Consider the following 23,431-nt stretch of genomic DNA (forward strand, 5'->3'; position numbering starts at 1 on the left):
GTGATACCAGTTTAAGTATCGTCATATGGATTAGTAGAATAAAATTGATTATCCAGAAGTAAACTTCTTTATTTACTGTTAATTGACTTTTGGCAAGGGTGGCAAGACCATTACATGGGGGGGGGGGGGGTATAGGGGGGGGGGGTGTAGGGGATTAATAACTCTTTCAACAGATGATGCCAGGACAACTGGATATCCACATTAAATAAATACCATACACAAAATCTAAATAAAAATGAGTCATAGTCTTAAATATAAGCGCCTAAGCTATAAAACTCTTAGAAGAAAATATAGGTACATTTTTGTGACCTTGGATTAGGCAATGGTTTCTTAAATATAATTCCAAAGCACAGGTTACAAAAGAATTGTAATTCAAAAGGTACTATCAAAAAAAGTTAAAAGTCAACTCACAAAATGGGATAAAATATTTACAACTCATATATCTGATAAGGAGATTATATTTGAAATATAGGAACAAAACTTAAAATTCAATAGTAAAAAGACAAATAACCCAAATAAAAATTGAGCAAATTATCTGAATAGACATTTCTTCAAAAATAATATACAAGTGACCTATAAACATATTAGAAGATGGTCAACATTGTTAGTCAATATGGGAAAATACATCATGAACACAATGAGCTCCTGGTTCATACCCACTGGGATGGCTATAATAAAAACAAAACAAAACAAACAAAAACAAACAAACAAACAAAAACCCCAGCTATTTCCAAATGTTTGTGAGGATGTGGAGAAATCGGAACCTTTATATACTGCTACACATAAAGTAGAGGTTCTCCCTTGGAAAATAGTGTGGCATTTCCTCCAAAGTTTAAAAATGTAGTTACCATATGTCCCAGCAATTCTATTGTAGGTATATATCCAAGAGTAAGGAAGACAATAACTGCTACATTAATGTTTATAAGATTATTCATAATAGTTTCAAAGTAGAAAATACTTAAAATCTATTAACTGATGAATTGATCAACATTGGTATATTTGATACATTTGGATGTTTTTCAGCAATATAAAGGAATGAAGTACTGATACATGCTGCAACATTAATAAACTTTGGAAACATTATTCTAAGTGAAAGAAGCCAGCCACGAAACACCACATATTATTTAATTCATTTTATATGAAATATCCAGAATAGGAAAATTCTTAGAGATAGAAAGATTAGTGATTACCTATGCCTCGGGGCGGTGGCAGTAAATGAGGAGTGATTGCTAATGGATACATGTTTTCTTTACAGAGTAATGAACATGTTCTAAAATTGTAATGTATAATTCTGAAAAACCATTCAATGGTAAAACTTTAAATGGGTGACTTGTATGGTATATGAATTATGTCTCAATATAGCTGTTATATAATTTTATAAAGTACACTTACGAATGGAAATAAAAAGTATAAGAATTATCTAAAATAGAAATGAAATTTATATTATTATTATTATTATTATTATTATTATTATTATTATTTTGCTATGAAACACTTACTGGTGGTCCCCAACAGGGCAACTAACAGAATGTGGAATGTTAGGGCAATTCTTATTCTTATGATCATGCATGTCTGATTACTTGAAGTCTCAAGCTTTGCGCAGTGGCAGTATCGTAGCCAATGAGGTTTATCCGAGGCGCGATTATTGCTAATTGATTACTTGAAGTCTCAAGTTATGTTTTATTATTGTCTGAAATGTCCATACAACAATTTCTAAGCAAATTTCTTACAAATTCAGCATCTTCCTTTAAAACAATTTAGATTAACAAATGCTTACAATTAGAGAAGTTCAATATGTGTTAAACATATGTTCATTTTTTGTAGCTTTGATTTTTTGTTTGGATTTTATAAATTTTTCAAGTTATTTCAAGTTCTCTTTAACTTGTTATTTGAATGTTCTAAGGTATTTGTAAGCAAATCCCTAATATTTTTTAGTAAGTATATAATTCCGCAGCAGCTAATTAAACATCTGTGGACATTATTTATGCTATACAAATTATACTAGAAAAAAGTATAAATTCTCTTAGAATTAGCCCCATGGTAGAATTAATGGTTAGAACAAAATAAATGAGCATGAGCAAAAATAAACAAAATCAGAAATTTAGAAACATAACCATTGCATTACTTGATATTTGAAAATATATCTAAGTATGTGATGTAATAATCAATTAAAATATTTATATATAATAAAGCTTACAGAAGTAGAAACAGGGCGCCTGGGTGGCTCAGATGGTTGGGCGTCTGCCTTCGGCTCAGGTCATGATCCCGGGGTCCTGGGATCGAGTCCCGCATCGGGCTCTCTGCTCCTTGGGAGCCTGCTTCTCCTTCTGCCTCTCTCTCTCTCTGTCTCTCATGAATAAATAAATAAAATCTTTAAAAAAAAAAAAAAAAAGAAGTAGAAACAAAAAATTTGGTGCTAAAGATAATCTTCAAGGTAGTTGTTTTGCACAGTAGTGCGGGACTGTAAAAACGACTTTGAAAGCTAAAATTATGGAAAATGATATTAATCAATGTGAAAATTATAACTGTTTCATAATCCATTAAAAACTGTCAAAATATCAAAATATCTTTTTAATATCTGCTATAAATGTGAAGGGAAATGAAAGAATAGAACTCATATTGCCCTGCATCATGTTCCCCGCTCCGAGGGGAGTCTGCTTCTCCCACTCCTTCTGCTCCTACCCCCTGCTCATACCCTCTCTGTCTCTCTCTCAAATAAACAAATAAAATCTTTTAAAAAAAATAGAGCTCATATTTATTTGATGCACTGTTATTCAAAACATTAAAGTATTTTTATTCTTTAAAAAAATTCTTATCTAGAATAGTTTGAGCAATGCTGGCCTTCTTTTTATCATATAACTTTTAACATGGAGTGTCCATCTTTTCAATGACTTAGCAGATTGTCTTACTCCTTTCCAAGTTTGGAACCCACATTTAATCCTTTGCACTTTAAATGTTGTGAAATATCTCTGACAGTTACTTTAAAGTGAAATGTTTTTCTGGTGTTACTTTCTCTAGAACAAATTCATCTTTTTTTGTTAAATCATTTTTCTCATGTATGTTAGTAAGTTCACTTTCACTATGTTCCTCTAGAGTCTCTAGAAAAGCAGCTATATCAACATTTCCAAAGACAGGTATTCTCTTTATAACTCCATTTATGTTTTAATTCTAATTTCTCTTCTAGTGTTACCACTTTTCATTTCTTTGCTGTACCTTCACTTTGTCAATTACCACCTGAATTCTTTTTTAAGATTTTTTTATTTAATTGAGAGAGAGAATGCAACCAGGGAGAGGGGCAAAGGGAGAAGGAGAGAGAGAATCCTCAAGCTGACTCCATGCTGAGCACCAAGCCTTATGCGGCTGGATTCCAGGACCCTGAGATCATGACCTGAGCTGGAAATCACCAGTCTGCTGCTTAACTGACTGAGCCACCTAGGCGCCCCTGAATTATCCATTTTTAATATGATGAGGATGGATTTACATTATGAGATAAGAAATCAGGAAACCCTCACATTTTCTTTGTGCATGAACTGAATTAACAGCTTATACACAGAGCAATCGTTGACAGACTTTGAAAGAAGTGATTTGTTCCTGATCATGATGCATATCTATTATTTATGTAGTTAGTGATTCACTCATAGATTGGAACAGCAAACTTTGTACCTTGTATAATTACTGACAACATACCATGGTAAATGGAATTTGAACCATGTTATTGGGGGACCAGTGTTATTTAACTAAATCATGGTAACTGAAATCTGTGCATATCAGAAGGTTGCAATTGAGGATGGGCTGTATTCTACATAAACCACTTGGAAGCTTTGGGAAGGTTTGAGGAAATTCATTTATATAATTATTATAAACATAGTTTTCTATTTCTTTTGTTGAGTATTTGATGGAGATTTTATTATCAGACAAAATAGAAATTGATAATCAATTCTTAAAACTCTTGGGGAGATTCTAACATGTAGGACTGAAAAATAAGCTTGTTCAACATAACTGAATTGTCTTATTTTCTTATAAAATAAGTATAAAATATAAAATAGATGAAGAGAATTATTATTTTATAAAGTATAAAATAATTTTGGGGCGCCTGGGTGGCTCAGTCGTTGAGCGTCTGCCCTCAGCTCAGGTCATGATCCCAGGGTCCTGGGATCAAGTCCCGCATTGGGCTCCCTGCTCGGTGGGAAGCCTGCTTCTCCCTCTCCCACTCCCCCTGCTTGTGTTCCCTCTCTCACTGTGTCTCTCTCCGTCAAATAAATAAATCTTTAGGGCGCCTGGGTGGCTCAGTTGGTTAAGCAACTGCCTTCGGCTCGGGTCATGATCCTGGAGTCCCAGGATCAAGTCCCACATCGGGCTCCCTGCTCGGCGGGGAGTCTGCTTCTCCCGCTGATCCTCCCCCTCTCACGCTCTCTGTCTCCCATTCTCTCTCTCAGATAAATAAATAAAATCTTTAAAAAAAAAAAAAAATCTTTAAAAAAAAAGTATAAAATAATGTTAAAAGTAAACATAAACATAGTATTACAAATACTTAATATAATTAATGTAATTTGTCAAACTGTATTACCAAGTGACAGGAATTATGTTAAATGCTTTATGGAAAATTATCATTTAATCTTCATAACTCTTCTAAAAGGTAGGTGTTATCTTCCCCATCATATAGTTGAGGCAAGGTAGTTTAAAGTAATGTTATAACATTTTCACAACTAAAAATTTGGGATTAATATATGAACCTATTTTGTTCTAATTCAAAACCCCATAATTGTGTTGCACTGAATTTGATACAAATAATGATCTAATATTTAATTGAAGCTACATATTTGTAACCATATTTGTATCTTTGCTTGATTTCTTGTATTTGCAAATTTCTTAATCTCTCTCTCTGTCTCTTTGTCTCTCTCTCTCACACACTCTTTTTAAATGAGATCTAGAGTCTTGCCACTCAAGGTATTAACTGCAAACTGAAAGCATGGACTTCACTTGGGAAATTCATTAGAAATTCAGAATATTAGACCCCATCCAGAACCTATTAAAATCAACCCAATTTTAAGAATATGACTGGGTCATATATTTTCTGAATAAACTTTGGGGAGCAGTGATCTAGATTACCAACTACTCACTAACTGAGTTTTGTTTAAAATATGTGTTTTTTTTTTAATTGGAAATCACCTATAAAAGGACTTAATAGAGAAAAAAAAAGATATTTATAAACCAAAGAGCTCTTATAATTCCATGTTCCTTTCTCATGTCAAAAGCAACCAATATCTTGAAATTTTTATTTAAGCATCCCATGCTTTTCTTGATAATTTTAACAAATATATATTCTTAAAGAATTCTTCAGTTTTCTATGTTTTCAAACTTTATATGAATGAAATCATACTGTTGATATTTTCATCTGCTTGTTTTTTCATTCACCATTATGTTCCTGAAATTCATGCATAGTAATTGTATTGCTTTACCTCATTAATTTTCACTGTGGAATAGAATTCAATGATGTGAATACACCAAAATTTATTTATTTATTCTCTGGAAATTGTTCACTTCAACTGGTTTTAGTTTGAAGTTAGAACAGTTATTGCTGCTATGAAACTTCTTGTATACATCCCTGGAGTAGATGCTTATAAACTGGAATTACTGTGTCATAAGTTATATACATTATATGGCTATATAATTTTCAAAATATTTACTCTCAGTTTATGTATTGACCTTATCATGGACCAGTAACAACAGTTCACAAAGTAGTATAAGTCTCCACCCACAATATAAAGAGTACTGAATTATAGTGAATTGATTATATTGAATTTACTGGAAAAAAAAAAGAAACACAAAATAGAATCAATCAAAGATTTATTTTGCATTCTGACATTTTGGTGTGATTATTTCATACACAATATATACATTTTCCATAATGCATTCACAGGCTAAGTTATTACCCTTTATTAGCTTAATATTTTACAATTTTAACGTTTTTTATTTGAATGATTATTTTCTATCATACATTGATAAATGCTGGATATATATAAATGGCATATTAATGAGATACATGTATCAAAAGAGCTTTTTGTGTAAAGGCATTAAAATGAAGGATGATATTCATATTTTGGAATTGGAAAAGGATACTCTCATACATTGCTTACAAGCAGGTATCTTTTTAGAGAATATTAAATAATATGCATTAATAATAATGCATACCAAAATACATAACAAATTCCTCTATAAAAATTTGCTTTGAAGTAAGAAATAAATCAAAGATATATCATTTTTAGCTGCATATTTAATAGAAATTTTAAAATCCTTTCACATTTCAATTAAATATACTCAAATTTCAAATACATTAGCAAACACTTTGTTAAAAATATGCATATATAGGTAAAGTGTGCTCTGGAATACAAGAATTTGTGAAAAGAGAGGAAATGTTATCCTCATACTATAGCAACTGAGGGAAATTATTCAGTGGGACTGAAGCTGGATAATATAATATGATGACTAAGTCAAAATCTGATGACTGAGTCTAGTGAGAAGATATTCAAAACCCAAAATGTGCAGTAAATGTATAGAACTACAAATTTGGGTAAAGTACATTAGTAATAAATTAGATGTAAATAACTCTCAATTAAAAAAAATGCAAATTCTACTTTAGGATGGCTCTATAATTTTAGATAATTTTCAAATGAATCATTTTATTGTTTGTTTAAAATGAATTTTCTAATTATCATATAAAAACATACCTATTCCCACTTTTCATTTGTTGCTAAAATGATTTTTTTTCAACTAAGAAAACCACCACTTTAGTTCTTCACTGTTAAAAGGAGAAATTTCTTCTCTCAGACTTTTCCATTTCCTGTTAGTCCTACCTGTATTTTCTTTCACAGTAGTTCCTTAAATATAAGCTTAATTTTAAATGTTTTTGTTAAACACTGTCTTAATATACACATAGTACATATGTGAACCTAATTCATAATTATTAGTCATGTTTATCAAACACTTACATAGTTTATGTTCACACTCTTCAGTGTCTAAGGAACTTGAAGTACAAAGACTAAGACTTACTCCGGTATGGCTCCCCATGAGAATCTTTCATGATCCATTTGTCACTCTTTAACTCCCTTAAGTAATTTTGATACTGAAAATGCTCTCTGAGGACTCCTACTTAGTTATTTGGCTTAGAAAACATTTAGAAGTTGCTGACAACTACTCATGCTAATATTCTTTCTTAAATATGGTAAAATTAAGCTTGTCCCACTAAGAATGGGAGGAGCTTTATTATGGAAAGTTCTGTAGCTTTGACTTTATTTGAAGACACTAAATGAACATTTACTGAGGTAAGTATTCACTGGAAATAATTTCAAGTTATATTAAATGTTATTCATGAATAAATAGATTCACTTACTGAACAAAGATTTACTGGTATCTTCTTTGCTTCTAATATGGTTCTAGTTGCTATGGTTTCAGCAGTGAATGAATAAGAAATTATCCTAGTGGCATGCAGCAAACATTGTTAGATTAAGAAACAAAATAAATAAACCTACTTTCAAATGTCAGGTAATAATCACTGGGGAAGACTACATTGAGAAGGGAGCACTTGAGAATACAGTCCAAAATTTCAAAAGGCATATGTGAAAAATATGATTCATAGTATAAAGAAGAAATATCAGTCAGTGTGAACAGAACCAACAATAGTACAGAGATTATAATGCATAGACAAATTCTTTAAAATTAACAGAACACATATTTAATGAATCTAGTGAAAAAAGTTGACAATAGTGTTTGAAGAGATGGAGCATTTTAGAAGGTATGGCAAACTAACTATGAAAAAGAACTAAATGAAAATCCTAGAGTTAAATAATTCAATATCTGACATTTTTCAAAAAAGCATTGGATACAATTGGCAGAACACAACTGAAAAAGAATAAGCATACTTAAAATATAATTATCCAAAGTGAAGCATTGAGAGAAAGCAAAATTGAAAAAAGTAAACAAGTCTTAGTGACTGGTGAGATACTATCAAGTGGTCTAACTGAGGAATAATTGGAGTATAATTGGATTTCCTGAAGACTAGAAAAGACAAAATGAAACAGAATATACATTATTAATATAGAACTATATATATATATATGTAGAGAGAGAGAGACAGACAGACACAGAGAGAGACAGAGAGACGGGGGCTGGAGAGAGAGAGATTAAGAGAGAGAAATGTTTGACAAAATCAACCTCAAAATAAAAACCAAAACAGTATGATCACATTTGACTGAGGTTGCCCACAAATACCCTGCTCAGTAAGTACAAAGAAAATCATATGCAGACTGATCACTCATCTTGATGAAAACTACCAATAATGCTCAAAAGTTAAAAGCAAATGGGGCTGGGAGTAGGGAGTATGTATTACATACAAGAGAATCATGATAAGAATAAGCACAGAATTATCATCAAGAAATTGAAGAAGAAGCTAGAATATGTAAAAAAAAAAAAAAAAAGTATTTAAATACTGGGTAAATGGTGTGTGGGGGGGAACATAACAACATAGAATTCTATATCCTGTAAAAGTAGTTTTAAAAATGAAGCAAGAGCAAAGTGGTTCCATAAATAGCTCCCAGTTTTTGTCTCCCAAACAAATATCAAAAACAGGCAGAATCAGTTACACAAATAAGGAGCTTAGAAGTTGCTACTCTGTCTTAACAGCAAGCAAAAGCTGAACAGACTGAAACATCAACAGCTCTTCTTGGATCCGTAAGAGAGGGGCAAATACAGAGCAACCCATTCTCCCAATATTGGAGAGACAGACAGGTGATTACAGGGACTCTCAGTTTACGGAGCAGAGACTCTTCAGCAGAAACCACCTCAGGAACCAGACTGGGGTAGGAAAACCTGAACTGTAATTGAAAAATTGCTGGAGGCTCAGTGTTGGACAACTCTGAGGGTTAAAAACTTCAGGGTGCTCTAGTCATATGGGAGTCTCCATAATAGTGTGAGACTTACCCCCGGGAACCTCACCAGTTTCCCACAGTAAATACTGGACGAAAAAAAAATCCCTTTTTGCTTTCAGCAGGGGAAGGGGAAAGAAACCGTGTGGGGCTATTTCAGAGCACTCTGTTCTTTTTGACAAGGTCTTCCCTCCGGGGACACTAGTTAGTCAGAGCCTAAACTCCTAGAGTATTATCAGAGCCTAACTGAACAGCAGTTTCTAGTCATCATGCCTCACAAGAGGAGAGAGAAAAAAAAAATCTGAGAAACACTTGCTAAGTTTATAGTTCAAGGCACAAGCTCACGAAAAGACTGAGACCTGATCATAGCATTTAGAACAATTCTCCTTGCCCCACACTTCACCATATTAATAAAGGCGTATTTAGAGCACATCTCTTTACCAGGTATATCATGTCTGGCAATTAAGAAAAAATTGCTAGCCATAACAAAAGGCAAAAATAAAAACAAAAATTTGAAGAACACATGGAACATTTTCCAAGCTAGATCACATTCAGCCCCAAAACAAGTTTCAGTAAATTTGAAAAGTTTGAAATTATAAAAAGTGTCTTTTCTGGAGACAGTAAATGCAATGAAGCTACAAGTCAGTAACAAAAGGAAACTGGAAAATTCACAAACGTGTGGAAATAGTATACTCCTGAACAACCAAAGATCAAAAAAGAAATCATGAGAGAAATTAGAAAATACTTATAGAGAAATAAAAATGTAACACAACATACCAGTAGTTATGAGATGCACAAAAGTAGTTAGCAGATGGAAATTTATACCTGCAAATATCTACATTAAAAAAGAGGAAAGATCTCAATCAAAAACCTAATTTTACACCTTGAATAACCAGAAACAGAACAGCAAACTAAACTCAAAATTAGTAGATGGGATGAAAGACTAGTGTCAACAAATAAAATAGAGAATAGAAAAACATTAGGGAGGATCACAAAACAAGATCAAGGAAATTGAAAAAGACATTTAGCTAGAATGACAAAGGAAAAAAGAGGGAAGACACAAATAACTAAAAGTGAAGGTGAGGATATTACTACTGACCTTATGAAAAGAAAAAGGACAATAAGAAAATAAATAAACGATTGTACTCCAACATATTAGATCATCTAGATAAAATGGACAATTTCTAGTAACATATAAGTTACTTAATCTGACTTAAGAGTAAATAGAAATAATAGAATAAATAGAAATTTCAATATACCTATAGAAAGTAGTAACATTAAATCAGTAATCAAAAATTTCCCCCCAAAAGAAAAATCCAGATGGTATCGCTGGTGAAGATTACTAAACATTAAAATAGATTAATACCAATCCTCAAATTTATGTGAAAAAAAGAAGAGAATAAATCACTTCCTAACTCAGTCTATGAGTTCAGCATTACTCTAATACCAGATAAATAATCACAAGAAAAAATTCCAGATCGGCATCTCTTATAAGTGTTGTTGCAAAAATCCTTTACAAAATACTAACAAGCTGAATCCAATGGCATGTGACCATATGACCATTTCACAGCAATGAAACGTTGATTTAGCCTAAGAAAATCAATCAAGTATTACACATTCATGTGGGGGGGAGGAAGGAAAAGTAGGGAAAAAAGGAAAAAAAAGAAAACAAATCATCTCAATCATTGCAAAGAAGTTATTTAATAAATTCCAATACCCTTTCATGATTGGACACATACACACACTCACTCACTCACTCAGAAACCTGAGAATAGGGCCCTGAATTGCCAAAACAACATTGCAAAAGAATGTATTTAGAACACCCTCAATCGAATTTCCAAAGTTACTACAGTGCTACGGTAATAACAACAGTGTCTGTCCTATTGGCATAGAAATAATACATAGATCCTTGGAATGAAACTGAGAGTCCAGAAATAAACTATACCTCTCTAGCCAATTGATCTTTCACAAGAGTGTGAAGTCCATTAAGTGGGGAATGTATCACCAAATGGTGCTGATATGATGATTTTTCACATAGATTGATTTTTCACACCCTACCTCACTCCATATACAAAAACTAACTCAAAAAGATTCAAACACTTAAATATGTGTTAAAACCGTAAAACTTTTAGAAGAAAACATAAAGGTAAATCTTCATGACTTTAGATTTGTAATGGATTTTTAAATATGACTCCAAAAGCACAAGAAACAACAGAAAACATAGGTAAATTAGAAATCGTCATTTTAAAAAAAATTCATCAGAGGACATTTCCAGAAAGTAAAAAGACAACCTACAGCATGGAAAAAAAAAAAAAAAAAAAAAAGTCTGTAAATCGTATATCTGAGAAGGGCTTAATATCTAGAATATATATATTTTCAATGTTCCTGAAACTCAACATCAAAAAGAGGAGCTCATTAAAAATTGGGCAAAGGATATGAGTAGGAATTTTACCCAAGAAGATATACAAATTGCCAAGAAAAGCTGTTCCACATCAGTTATTGTGCAAGAGACTCCCTACGACAAACAATGATCATGCCTAAAATGTCCAAACTGCCTAGTAAGCCCCCTGAAAAGAACCTGGGATTCTCCAGGGATCTCTCAACCTCAAAGTTACAGTTCAGTATGGCTTAGGAGATGTGTTATGATTTATGATCCAAAATGATCTAAAGTACCTTTTTTCGATTGCAAATGTAAAAAACATTTGCAAAATGTTTTTTTGCAATCGCATTTGCAAAAATAACAGTACTATTTTTGTTAAAAAAAGACATGTTTACCATTTATCCGTATGTTTATTTTACCACCTGGTAAATAATAATTAATCGCAGGCATCTGACTCTCATTGCTTAACAAAAGAATAAGCAGGACTAGGCATGGTCCACTTGAATTCATCTTCAGTCCTGTAAAGCAAAGAGCCTTTGCAGGCTAGAGTGCTAGCCATGGGATGCACAGATAGGTCCTGTCTTTATCTCCCTTGCAGTAACAACTCAGAGTAGCAAGGTTTAGTAGCTTTGTTTAAGACCATGCCATTTAGTTAAGGATACAAAAAGTACCCTTCCTACTTCCTGCTTCTCACTAAGCAAGGCTCAGCAGGACTCCCACAAAGTTTCACTTTTGTGTTGCAAAAGCCAATTCAAAGATGCCTTCTAAAAGGCAAATAAGCACTGAGTCAGGAAACATGCAAAGAGGCTCAGAGGGAATGGCAGCTCCTCAGGAGGGAGGATGCATCACTGGTTATATGTGAACTGTCCAGATGTGGAGTTGATACTGCCAATCTGAAAGAGACTAGACAACTTGGAATGCACGGAAAAAAAAGTTGCCAGCTACCTTTTGCTCTGGGAAGGTCTTCTGGATTCACAGGGACAACAGGATTCAGCTCTGCAGTCACTTGTTTTTGATCCCTTGCACCTACTTCAGTGATTGCCATCATCCCACAGTACAACTTCAAACCCCAATGCCCAGTTACTCACGTCAACATATTTAATGATATGGCCACAAGTGCAGAAACTCTCTTTTTACCTTAATGCAATGCTGCCCTCTGGTTTTATATCATGATATTAGTTATAAAAGGGTCCTTTGGTATTTGGATAACATCATTCCTTTGAATACATAGCAAAACAGGCACTTCAAATACAGAATACCTAAAAAATTAAAATTGTTACATAGGGAGCAGCTCCTTCTTGGCGAAGCACTATGCTAAGTATTTTCCGAGTAATAATCATAAAATCCTCACAACTTCTCCATGAAGTAGCATTAGCATTACCTTTTAATTAAAAAGGAAACCAATGCTTAGAGTATGGGGAGAATAAGATCACAAACTTATTAGTGATAAAGGCTGGGTTAGAATCAAATTTCTTAAACTCCAAAATTCATTCCCAGTAATCAGAAAGTGATAGTACCTCTTTATATCAATATGATTATCTTTAAAGAAATGTCTACTTTATTGAAATTTATGTAAAAATTTGTTCAGAACTACTGATATTGAACAGATGGTCATAGACAACCTCAATGAATACACTGATAATAAGTTACAATACAGAAAAAAACCCCGTTAAGATAGGAAAGATAATTCAGGCAACTGAACAATGATTGAATATAAGCTATTTGTAATGAAATATTCTGGGGGTTCGCAAATCAACAGGAGTAAATGCAGTGAGTTCTGTATATAGATAACACCAATCATTAGCTATATGCAATCCATAATATCTCCTCTGAATATAGAAAATAAAAAATCAAAACTCATAATTTCTGTGGAACACTAAAACCAGAAGGAAGGTTCAAATAATTACCTCCCATACCTCTAACTCCATATTTGCAATTTTTAACCAAAATAATAGGTGCATGATTATATAAATCCAGAGTTAATCCTCATTTATTCTGATGTAGTAACTTATTATACAAATATCTTGTACTCATTAGTAAACTATGGTGGGTTTTAAAAAAAATTCTTTTTGTTTCTAGCTATTTTCTAAGAAATTATAGGTGTTCTTTCCTCCTATTTCTCTCCTTATTGTTAGCAAGAAAGGGACAAATAAAATATACATTAAAAACCAAGTTGAAGTCATAAGCGAACTGGGATTTATCAACAAAGACCATTCTAACATCAAGTTGCAAACCTTTTCTGTTTCCCCCTAGAACTATGTCCTGTCCACCTCCATCTCTTCTTTCTTCTCTGCCAAACCTCTCAACGCTTTCAAAATTCATGTTTGTCCTCTAAATGCCATTCCAAATGCCAACCTCTTCCAACTAAATAAAAAGAAGAACAATAACAACAACAAAACCCCTCTCATTATGTATTATTTACCATCATATATTTTTCTATTGTGGCATTTATACACACACACACACACACACACACATATTAGTTTTGCTTCTGCCACCACCTTTAATAAATTGCAAATGGTGGATTGCTTTTCTAGGTACCTTATATCCTCAGCAGCATTAAATAGAAAAGTATGCCTGTGTATCCAATGAGAAAGAAATTTATAATTTAATAAGAATTTAAAGATAATTAAAATTAGAAAACACTAACTTTTGGCTATGATATATAGTAATAGAAAAATAAATTATTTCCCCAATTTTAATTTGTTCAAAACCCTCTTTGAGTGTTTTTGATGAGCCAGTAAATTTTCATATATTAACATAAAAATTGAAAACCCTCAAAGCAGATTTTGTACTACTATTAATGTGTTTGTTATATAGGGTGAAAGTAACTCATTATTAATAGCAGCAACCACTGTTAAAATGTAAGTTTCTGTCTGAAGTATGCTATCTAGTTGGTATCACAGTAGTTTAAAGTTGTTAAACTGTAAATGCAGATTATTTTTATAGGGAATTATGAAGCATTTATTCATAATCAATATTTTCAAATTTTTATACATTGCAAGATGGCAAATCTCATGACATTCTGCCACCTTGTAGAAAATAATAGGAAACCACCTTAACACACTGAAAATGCAGGAAGGAAAAAAGTCTCTTCTGATAAATCGCAACCAAGAGTGAGCTTGCTATCACATAGATGTAGAGTTCAAATTTATACAACTTTGTAAAAGTGTGAAAATTGCAAACTAAGAAATTAATTTTTTTATTTTATTTTATTTATTTTATTTTTTTTTTAAGATTTTATTTATTTATTTGAGAGAGAGACTGAGAGAGAGAGAGCATGAGAGGGGGGAGGGTCGGGAGGGTCAGAGGGAGAAGCAGACTCCCTGCCAAGCAGGGAGCCCGATGCGGGACTCGATCCAGGGACTCCAGGATCACGACCTGAGCCGAAGGCAGTCGCTTAACCAACTGAGCCACCCAGGCGCCCGCAAACTAAGAAATTAATTTAATGTGGTACTAGATTGATAGTTCTACCTTAGGGTTGATAGAAACAAGCTAAAATTTCTTTAGTGAAAAGCATTACCTACTATTTGCGACACCATGGATGGACCTTGAGGGCATTATGTTATGTAAAATAAGTCAGAGAAAGACTAATAATGTATAATCTCACTTATATGTGGAATTAAAAAAAAAAAAAAAACCTCAGAAAAAAGAGATCAGATTTGTGGTCATAGGAGGGAGGTAGTGCGTAGGGGCAGGGGGAATTGGATGAAGGTGCTCCAAAGTACAAACTTCCACTTATAAGATAAATAAGTATTTAGGGATTTAATGTACAACGCGATGGCTACAGTTTACATGGTTTATTTAAAAGTTGCTAAGAGAGTACATCCTAAAAGTTCTCATCACGAGGAAAAAAACATTTTTTTTCTTTTTCTTTTTTGTGTCTATATGAGATAATTGGATGTTAACTAAACTTACTTTGGTAATCATTTCACAATACATGTAAATAAAATCATTCTGCTGTTCACCTTAAAACTTATACAATACTATATATTCATTATATCTCAATAAAAATAAAATGGAAAAAAAAAGCATTACTCATATATATCTTCAGGGTTCCACAGATGAAATTCAAAGAAAAAATTTATCTTTAAAAAAGTTAGCAACAAATGAGGAAAGAGTGCACTATGAGTAAAAGCCAGAGAAGAAACAAAAAATAAGAGTCCTCAATAAAAATAATTCTTGGATTTGTCATATACAGATATAAAATATCCCCATATGCTATTTTTTAAATAAAAGGATAAAAATAAGCAGGGAGTAAAACATCATCAAAAGGAAGAAATCAGATTTTAAAAGTACCAACAAGTGCTTTTAGAAATGAAAAATACATATATTAAATATTAGTTGATAAAAACTGATATTAACGTAATACATATATTTCATAGCATATGACGCAAAAACTGAAGAATTACTACACTGAAAAATATAACTAAAGAAATTATGCAGAATTCAGCTTAGAGATATAAGAAGATGGAAAATAAGAAATAGGGATTACGAGAACTGGAGAATGAAAGTGTGAGATATAGTTACTCTGATTTCCAGAAACTCAAAAGAGAGCTATTGAGCTAGAGAAAATACTGGGGGAGATGCTGATTTACATCAAAATGATGTCTCTGAAAACAATATTTAGATCCCTTCAATACTGTAAGTAATCAGTATCAAATGTTATTCATGGTACTTCTGCATTTATCCTTTTCTCCGTGTGTGTGTCTTTCTGTATCTGCAAAAAAGATGGACATTTATTGTTTATTCCTGCAAAATGTGCATCTGTTGTGAATACAACACTAATGCCTACACTCTACTGAACCAAGTGACTCAAAGAGAACAAAAAAAAAGAAAAGCACTGTGGAAAACGACACTTCCTTGTAGGAGAACCTATGCTATCATGCTGTTTGATGATTAATTAAACTGTGTTTCTCTTACCTAAGTGTTTCCATCATTCAAGTTCTCCTCATCCTGGGAAGTAAAGTCTCTATTCTATTTGAGTGGTAGCACGTGGCATTCAAAGCAGGTTTTTTTTTTTTTTTTTTCCCTCAAGGACCTACGAGATGTGGAAATTATCTTCTGGGACTTAAACGGAGCTAGTCACAACAGTGGATGTTTAGGGTTGATGCCCAGTTAGTGCTATCAGTCTAAAGTGGTACAAAGTGCAAATGGGAGAAGAAAGAAAGTACAAAAATTAAGATCAAGTTTATTTCTAGTAGAAAAGGAGTATATGCTTCATCTGTATTGCTGTCTTCACACCATAACCTCTCATGACAGAAGGGGGCACATGAACTCTCTAGAATCTCTTTTATAACAAGGGCACTCTTCCCATTCACGAGGATTCCCTCCTTATGATCTAAGCAAGTCCCAAATACCCCACCTCCAGATACCATCACACTGGGGATTAAATTTCAACATATGCACTTTGGAGGTAAAAACATTTAATCTATAGCAATTGATAATGTTCTATTCTATAACCTGTGTAGTTTATTCATAGGTGTTTATTATTATGTGTCATAATTTTCAAAGATAATTGCTGTTTAACATAATATATTTTGTTGATATACAACTTATATCAACATTATAATAAATGTAATAAATATCAAAACTGAAATTCTGTAGTAAACTTCCACATGATCATACAATCACATTAACACAATGTATGAATTCCTTCTCCATCATCACTGGACACACTGTCACTCAGTCTCTTAATGCTGATATCTGTAAGTGGGATGCCATATTACAATGGGCCATTTATTTAAAGTTGGACAGCATAAGTTGTTACAAAGTCATGTGGCATGTGTACCAAAACATCCTTGTCTGTCAGATGATTCGTTTTATCTTAAATAAAAGTTTTTATTTTGCTCTTTGAAGTCACATAGAAAAATACATTTCCAAAACAACTGAATTACTATAAATATTTAATTTTATCATCTTATATGAACAATAAGAAACATAATGTTAGCAATTGGATTTCTCATTCATCATTGAATGTTTTATGGTTAGTGCTTATTCTTAAAATTTGCTATCCTAGACTCAACCTAATATTCCAAAGGTGAAATAAATTATTCCAGAAAAATTCTGTTACTCTTATAATGTAACATTCAAGAAGTTAGCAACTTTTGGGGTGCTGAGCCACTTGGGTGGCTCAGTCTGTTAAGTGTCTAACTCTTGATTTTGGCTCAGGTAATGATCTCAAGGTCATGAGATCAAGTCCCGTAACAGGCTCTGAGCTCAGCTGGGAGTCTGCTTGAGATTCTTTCTCTCCCTCTTCCTCTGCCCCTCCCCCCACTTGCACTCTCTCTAAATGAATAAATAAAGTCTTTTAAAAAATAAAATAAAAGTTAAAATAAAAAAGAAGTTAGCAATTTTTAAAAAAAAGATTTTATTTATTTGTGAGAGAGAGTGCATGAGAAAGATCAGGAGTGGGAGGAACAGGCAGAGGGTGAGAAAAGCAGGCTCCTTGCTGAGCCCGTAGCCCAACCGGGGCTCAATCCCGGTATCCTGACCTGAGCTGAAAGCAGACACTTAACCGACTGAGCCACCAGGCACTCCGAAGTTAGCAAATTTTGATAGCAGGATATTTCCATTCATTTTCAACTAAATGGCTGATAGGTAGAACTGTAAAAAAGCCAACTATTAAGTATACTATACTAGGAATTGAGTAAAATCATGATTATAGAATTTTAAACATGTTAAATTTCATTTCGATGGTTGAAAATTTTTAAACTATTAAAATGATCTTGAATATTAAAACTGTAATTTAATGTTACTTCTATCTTGCCTAATTCTTGTATGCACTTAGAAAATATGCATTTTGTTCATTTCATTCTTTAATTAAAAATAATTTGAATAATTCATAAAAAAGTAAAGAATCACATTTTATTCAGTCAGTCTGCTAGGAAAGCTGATCCTTTCCATGTGAATGCTCAAGATCAGCAAAGCTACATGACAACTATAACTAGTATTCAGTATACATTTTTTATTATTTCATCCAATATACATTTTTTATTATTTCACCCAATCCCTGACAAAAATCAGCCAGCCAGAGGGACAAATTTTGGCAGGTTGATATTTGGGGTCAAAAATGAGCAAATGAAGTTCAGGATATGGAGATATTAATTATTACCTGTACTTTTAAATTTATGTTCAGAATGTAACTTCTATTTTTATTACTACAGCTTTTCTAAGGCTTGACTTTACATTTTATAGTAAGCTTGACTGGTTTAACAAGTTAAAATTGCATTGTAAGCCCATGAGTCTTATGTTTTTTCTTTCCTTTTGCTATAAACATATTCCTATTTGTATTTACGCAATGTGATTATAATTGAATGGTAAGTTAATTAAAAAATATGGAATTGAATATGTTATATACCACTGTATATGAAATGTATGTCATGAATTGTATGTTGTATAGAAAAAAGTGTCTCCCTGGAATTGCTTTACCTAAATACCTAAATAGATTCTTTTGGATTACTATTGAAGGTTTCCTTTTCCTGTCATAAGAAGAAATTTCCCCCATTCTAGTCTAAAGGAATGACTACCATACATTAACAGATGACTAAATATAAGTTTATAGTGATAAAATATCTTCCTAATAATAATTATTCTTTCCAAAATTTAAAATAATCATGTAGATTAAATCTATTGGCTTAGGTTTAGGAAGGTTTCAAGATAACTTTTTCATTAAATTCATCTTTGTGGAGGGTATCAGCTTTCAGGACAATGGCCTTTAGATATTGGTCTATCAATAACCAGTAGGGTGACCCCTTGTAGAAACTCAAACTGCTCTATTCCTCAGTATATCATCTGTAGAAAAGGTGGTTAACTAAGTACTCTTTATGGTAAATTCTGGCTCTAAATCTCTCTCTCTTTTTCTTTTGAAGATTTTATTTATTTATTTGACAGAGAGAGACACAGCAAGAGAGGGAACACAAGCAGGGAGAGTGAGAGAGAAGCAGGCTTCCCGCCAAGCAGGGAGCCCGATGCGTGGCTGGATGCAGGGCTTGATGTGGGGCTCGACCCCAGGACCCTGGGATCATGACCTGAGCCAAAGGCAAAGGCTTAACAACTGAGCAACCCAGGTGCCCCTCTAAATCTCTTTGATTTTAAATAACTCAGTTGTCTGTACATATAGAATGAAAATTCAGTTGATTTTACTATTTTCACAAATATAATTTTGGATATAAATAAGAATGTCAACTAGGCTCTTAAAGAACACTGCAAAGAACCTGAGCTCTGCTCTTTCCATGAGTACACAAAATTAGAAAATTAAAAAAGCAAATATAGTACACAAAATTAATGATGATGCAAATTTACAAAATGTTTGCAGTGTTTTTATGAATTACGCTATATAGAAAGATTATTCTAGGAAAGTGTTCATTTATATAGAGTAAAATCCATAATAGTTAAATGCATCCACTGAAAACTTTTGAAAGATTTTTTATGTGATAATTATAGTATTGTCTAATCTCTATAAAATATTTTTATAGATGATTTATAACTGTTTCCATATTCACAAATACTTTAAAATGCATTTTAGGAGTTTTTACTTTATATTAACACTTCTTATGATGACTTTATTAAGGCTAAGCTTATACAAAATAGTTATTGTTGCTTCCATCAAACCCATATCGATATAGTTGGTTTCATATGTAAACACTTTGTCCAAGATACCATATCTTTGCTTTGTTATCGAATCCACTAGATTTGGCAAAATGCATTTCACAGGGACACAGGAAGATAGCTCAGTGATCACTTTGCAACAGCACTGTTACTTCACAGCTGAGTAACCTCAGCATTTATGTTTTATGTTTCAGGTGGGTATGAAGAATGCTTAACTTGATCACATCTTTGAGTTAAGATTTTTATGTTTTTCTAGGGCTAAGATTTTCTTAGCAGGACTGTTGGCTGTCATAGAGTAATTACATTCTTATCATGCTGTCCTCTGAAGCATGACATCATGACTAAAGATGAGAAGCATATACTGTATTGCAAACACCTGAGCTGAATATTGATAGACTTTCTGTAGCATGTTGTAATCTCTGGGGACAGCAAACCATGCCCCCTGATTTACTAAAGGACCAGTTGATGCTTTAAAGAGAAAGAAGAGTAATTTCCTAAAAGACATGCTAAAAATGTCATGAGTTATTAAGTGAGTTCAGTGATAACAAAAATTGCCTAATCGCAGTATTAGGCACATTATTTAGTACAGCATCAAAAGGGTATTTTATAAAAAACAAACAAATAAAGTGTATTTGATAAATTCCAAATACTCCTTTAGATTAGAAAATCACCTTGTACGTAATAACTTTGTAAGTAAGCATACATATTTGTATTATGTTTTGCAGTTTAAAAATGTCACTTATCACATGAGCTTTTTAATTTATTTTTTCCATAAACCATGTGTTTTGTAAAACTATACAGGTAAGAACTCTGAATCTCTCCAAAGTCACATAGTTGAGTGATTTTCTAGACAAACAACAATAATTTGTATCCTGGTTCCTAGTAGTTATATTTTTATTTCTGTGTAACTGTAATATTTCACATAATATGCAAATAAGTTTAATGATTCGCTATTATATGTTTTGTTGGCATTTTTTTAGAAAGTTTCTTTTTGTAATTTTAAGAATGTAGCTTTCCATTTAGAGTGTTTTAAGATTACAGAAATCAATCCTGAATTATATAGAATCTATTTTAAGTGTAACAGATTACCGTAAGAATTTATTGCTGACGTATTAACCTAATATAATAATAAGCTCTGTAATTGTAAAATATCCTGAAATTCCTAGCATGAATCTTACCCTGCTATATATCCTGTAAAATATTAGAATAAATTACTTGATTAGAATTTTTTTTGTCTTTGTCTTCCTAGATTTTTTCTTAGAATGTTGAAGGAAAGAAAATCAATTAATAACAAGGCTGATACCATTCCTTCAAATATTACTCATTTAAAAATTGATTTTTTTGTTTGTTTGCTTCGAGTGCCTACCAGCTACCAGACACTGTGCTCTATGTTGGGAATAAGACACCTACAGGAGGTGGGGGGGGGGGGAAGAAACAACTTAGTATACAATTTAGTATAAGAGACAGGCATTAAGCAATTGATTGCCTAAATGAATCATTTCAACTTTGACAAATGCTACAGGGTGCATGCTGATATGAATACTTACAATGTGGAATGTGATCTAACTTAGGGGTTTGAAAACAATTTTCTCAGGAAGTGACAACCTGGCTGAGTTTTGAAGAGATGAGGCATGAGAAAGAAGGGAAGGAGTATCACTTTGGTACAGCATGTACAAAGTTCAAAAGAAGCATGTCATATTTAAGCCTCTTCAAAAAACATATTCTAACTAGGAATGGAAAGGATGAATTTTGGAAAGCAGTTTGCCATACTCTACACTTATTCCATTAAAACTGATTATTCCTTATTGATATCCCCATTTTACAGACAAGTTAACTAAGATCCTAAAGTACTTATGTAAATTTACCAAAGCTGGGGGCGGGGGGTGGGGTGGGGCAGGGATAATAATATACAGCAAAGAAAGTCCTTGAAACAGCAAAGAAAGTCCTTGAAATATTGGAGTTTATTTATATTTATTTATATTTATATATTTATATTATATTAAATATTTATATTTATTTATATTGGAGTTATATAAACTCCAGTTTCTCTTCTTTCCAATACTATACCCAGCATCTCATATAGAAAAGAGAAAGACTCTATAGGTATGGAATTTCTTAACTATGAGAAAATACATGACTTTGGCAGGCAGGATCAGAAATAGTGTCTAGCTGAGATAAAAAGAAAAACACTGATCCTGCCTTTATTTATAATTTGGTGTTTTGCTCATGGTGGATGTTTTATAGTAAATTTTACTTTTAAAATATTGCTTTAAAATACTGTTTATTGTGATTACAAGATTTTGGTTATCTTTACATTTGTGTCCAAGGCAAATAACATAAAATCCTTCTCTTGTCCCATACATGTGGGGGAGGAAAGAGGACAGGGATTTGAGGGTATATGCAAAAGGATGATAATAGGATGAACCATGTAATCAAAGTTGGTTAAGAAGGAAAATAAGCACATAAAAGGAATGACAGTCAAAACTAGAGATCCTGATGAAGTGAAATACATGTTTGGAGAAGAGGAAGCGAAAAGAGAACTGGAAGATTGAGAAGTGTTGACTACAGTTTGGGTTCCTTGAAGTCAAGGTTTTGGAGGAGGTGAAGTTGGTATTGGCAATGATAAAGTGATTTAAAAAAACCTGCATAATGCCAATTAAAATAGAAAATCTCACTTAAAAACATTGCTACCAATTGAATGTGAAACTAATTAGCTGCCCCATTAAATTTTATTGATGTCTATGTAAGCAAAAAAAAATGTTTACTTGTATGATATAAAAATATTTTGAGTGAGTTTAAGTACTATATAATGTAGGATTGCATTGTTAATTAACTGGTTAAAATATTTTTGATGGATTTGATGCCAAATTTAATAAAATGTATGGAATAAGAACCAAGAAATAGAACCTACACTCAGGTTCCATATTTATTTTGAACAGGAAATCATCTTCACATAATGAATTTCTATAAAACATGTTTTTTCAAACCTTAAAATATAATTACAAGTGATAATTTATAATTATTGTGCCTGGCTTTTCTCAGAGTCTCTAACTGCTTCCATGATAAATGATTGTTATCTGCAATATGGCATGTTAACAACAGAGTTAGAACATCCTGACCATATGTCTATCACTGCAGGCAAAGTCCAGGAGGATGGTAAGAAGATAAAAATACAGGATAAGTTCCCCTCATAATTACATGGAAGTAGGAACTGATGGTCGACAGATAATAAATGAGATGTAAAATTATGGCTTCATATGTTTGGAGATTAATAAATGGGGACATTTATGAAAATATATGCAATGCCCAGGAGTTAAGGCAATGAGTTTCCACTTGGAGAAATATATGTACTTAACCAAAATTCTTCTTAATGAGATCAGTTGTAAAATTCATTAATTCAAACACAAGAGCTTCAAACCATAAATCTTCAAACCATAAAAGGGTGAGGTTACACCTTTTTAAAGCTGCAAATTGAAGTTAACGGATCAAAATCAATTAGGTCTGCTAATCTGTTCACAAA

General features: G+C 32.6%; 1 non-coding gene across 1 annotated transcript; it reads left to right on the forward strand.

Annotated features, from left to right (window-relative positions):
- The first annotated feature begins 1,591 nt into the window (after nt 1-1,591).
- LOC116630379 lies at nt 1,592-1,735 on the forward strand. Its single transcript, XR_004298962.1, has one exon. It is a non-coding gene; the product is annotated as a U4 spliceosomal RNA (small nuclear RNA).
- The last annotated feature ends 21,696 nt before the right edge of the window (nt 1,736-23,431 follow it).

This window comes from Phoca vitulina, unplaced genomic scaffold, assembly GCF_004348235.1.
Source record: "Phoca vitulina isolate PV1807 unplaced genomic scaffold, GSC_HSeal_1.0 scaffold3, whole genome shotgun sequence".
NCBI lineage: Eukaryota > Metazoa > Chordata > Mammalia > Carnivora > Phocidae > Phoca > Phoca vitulina.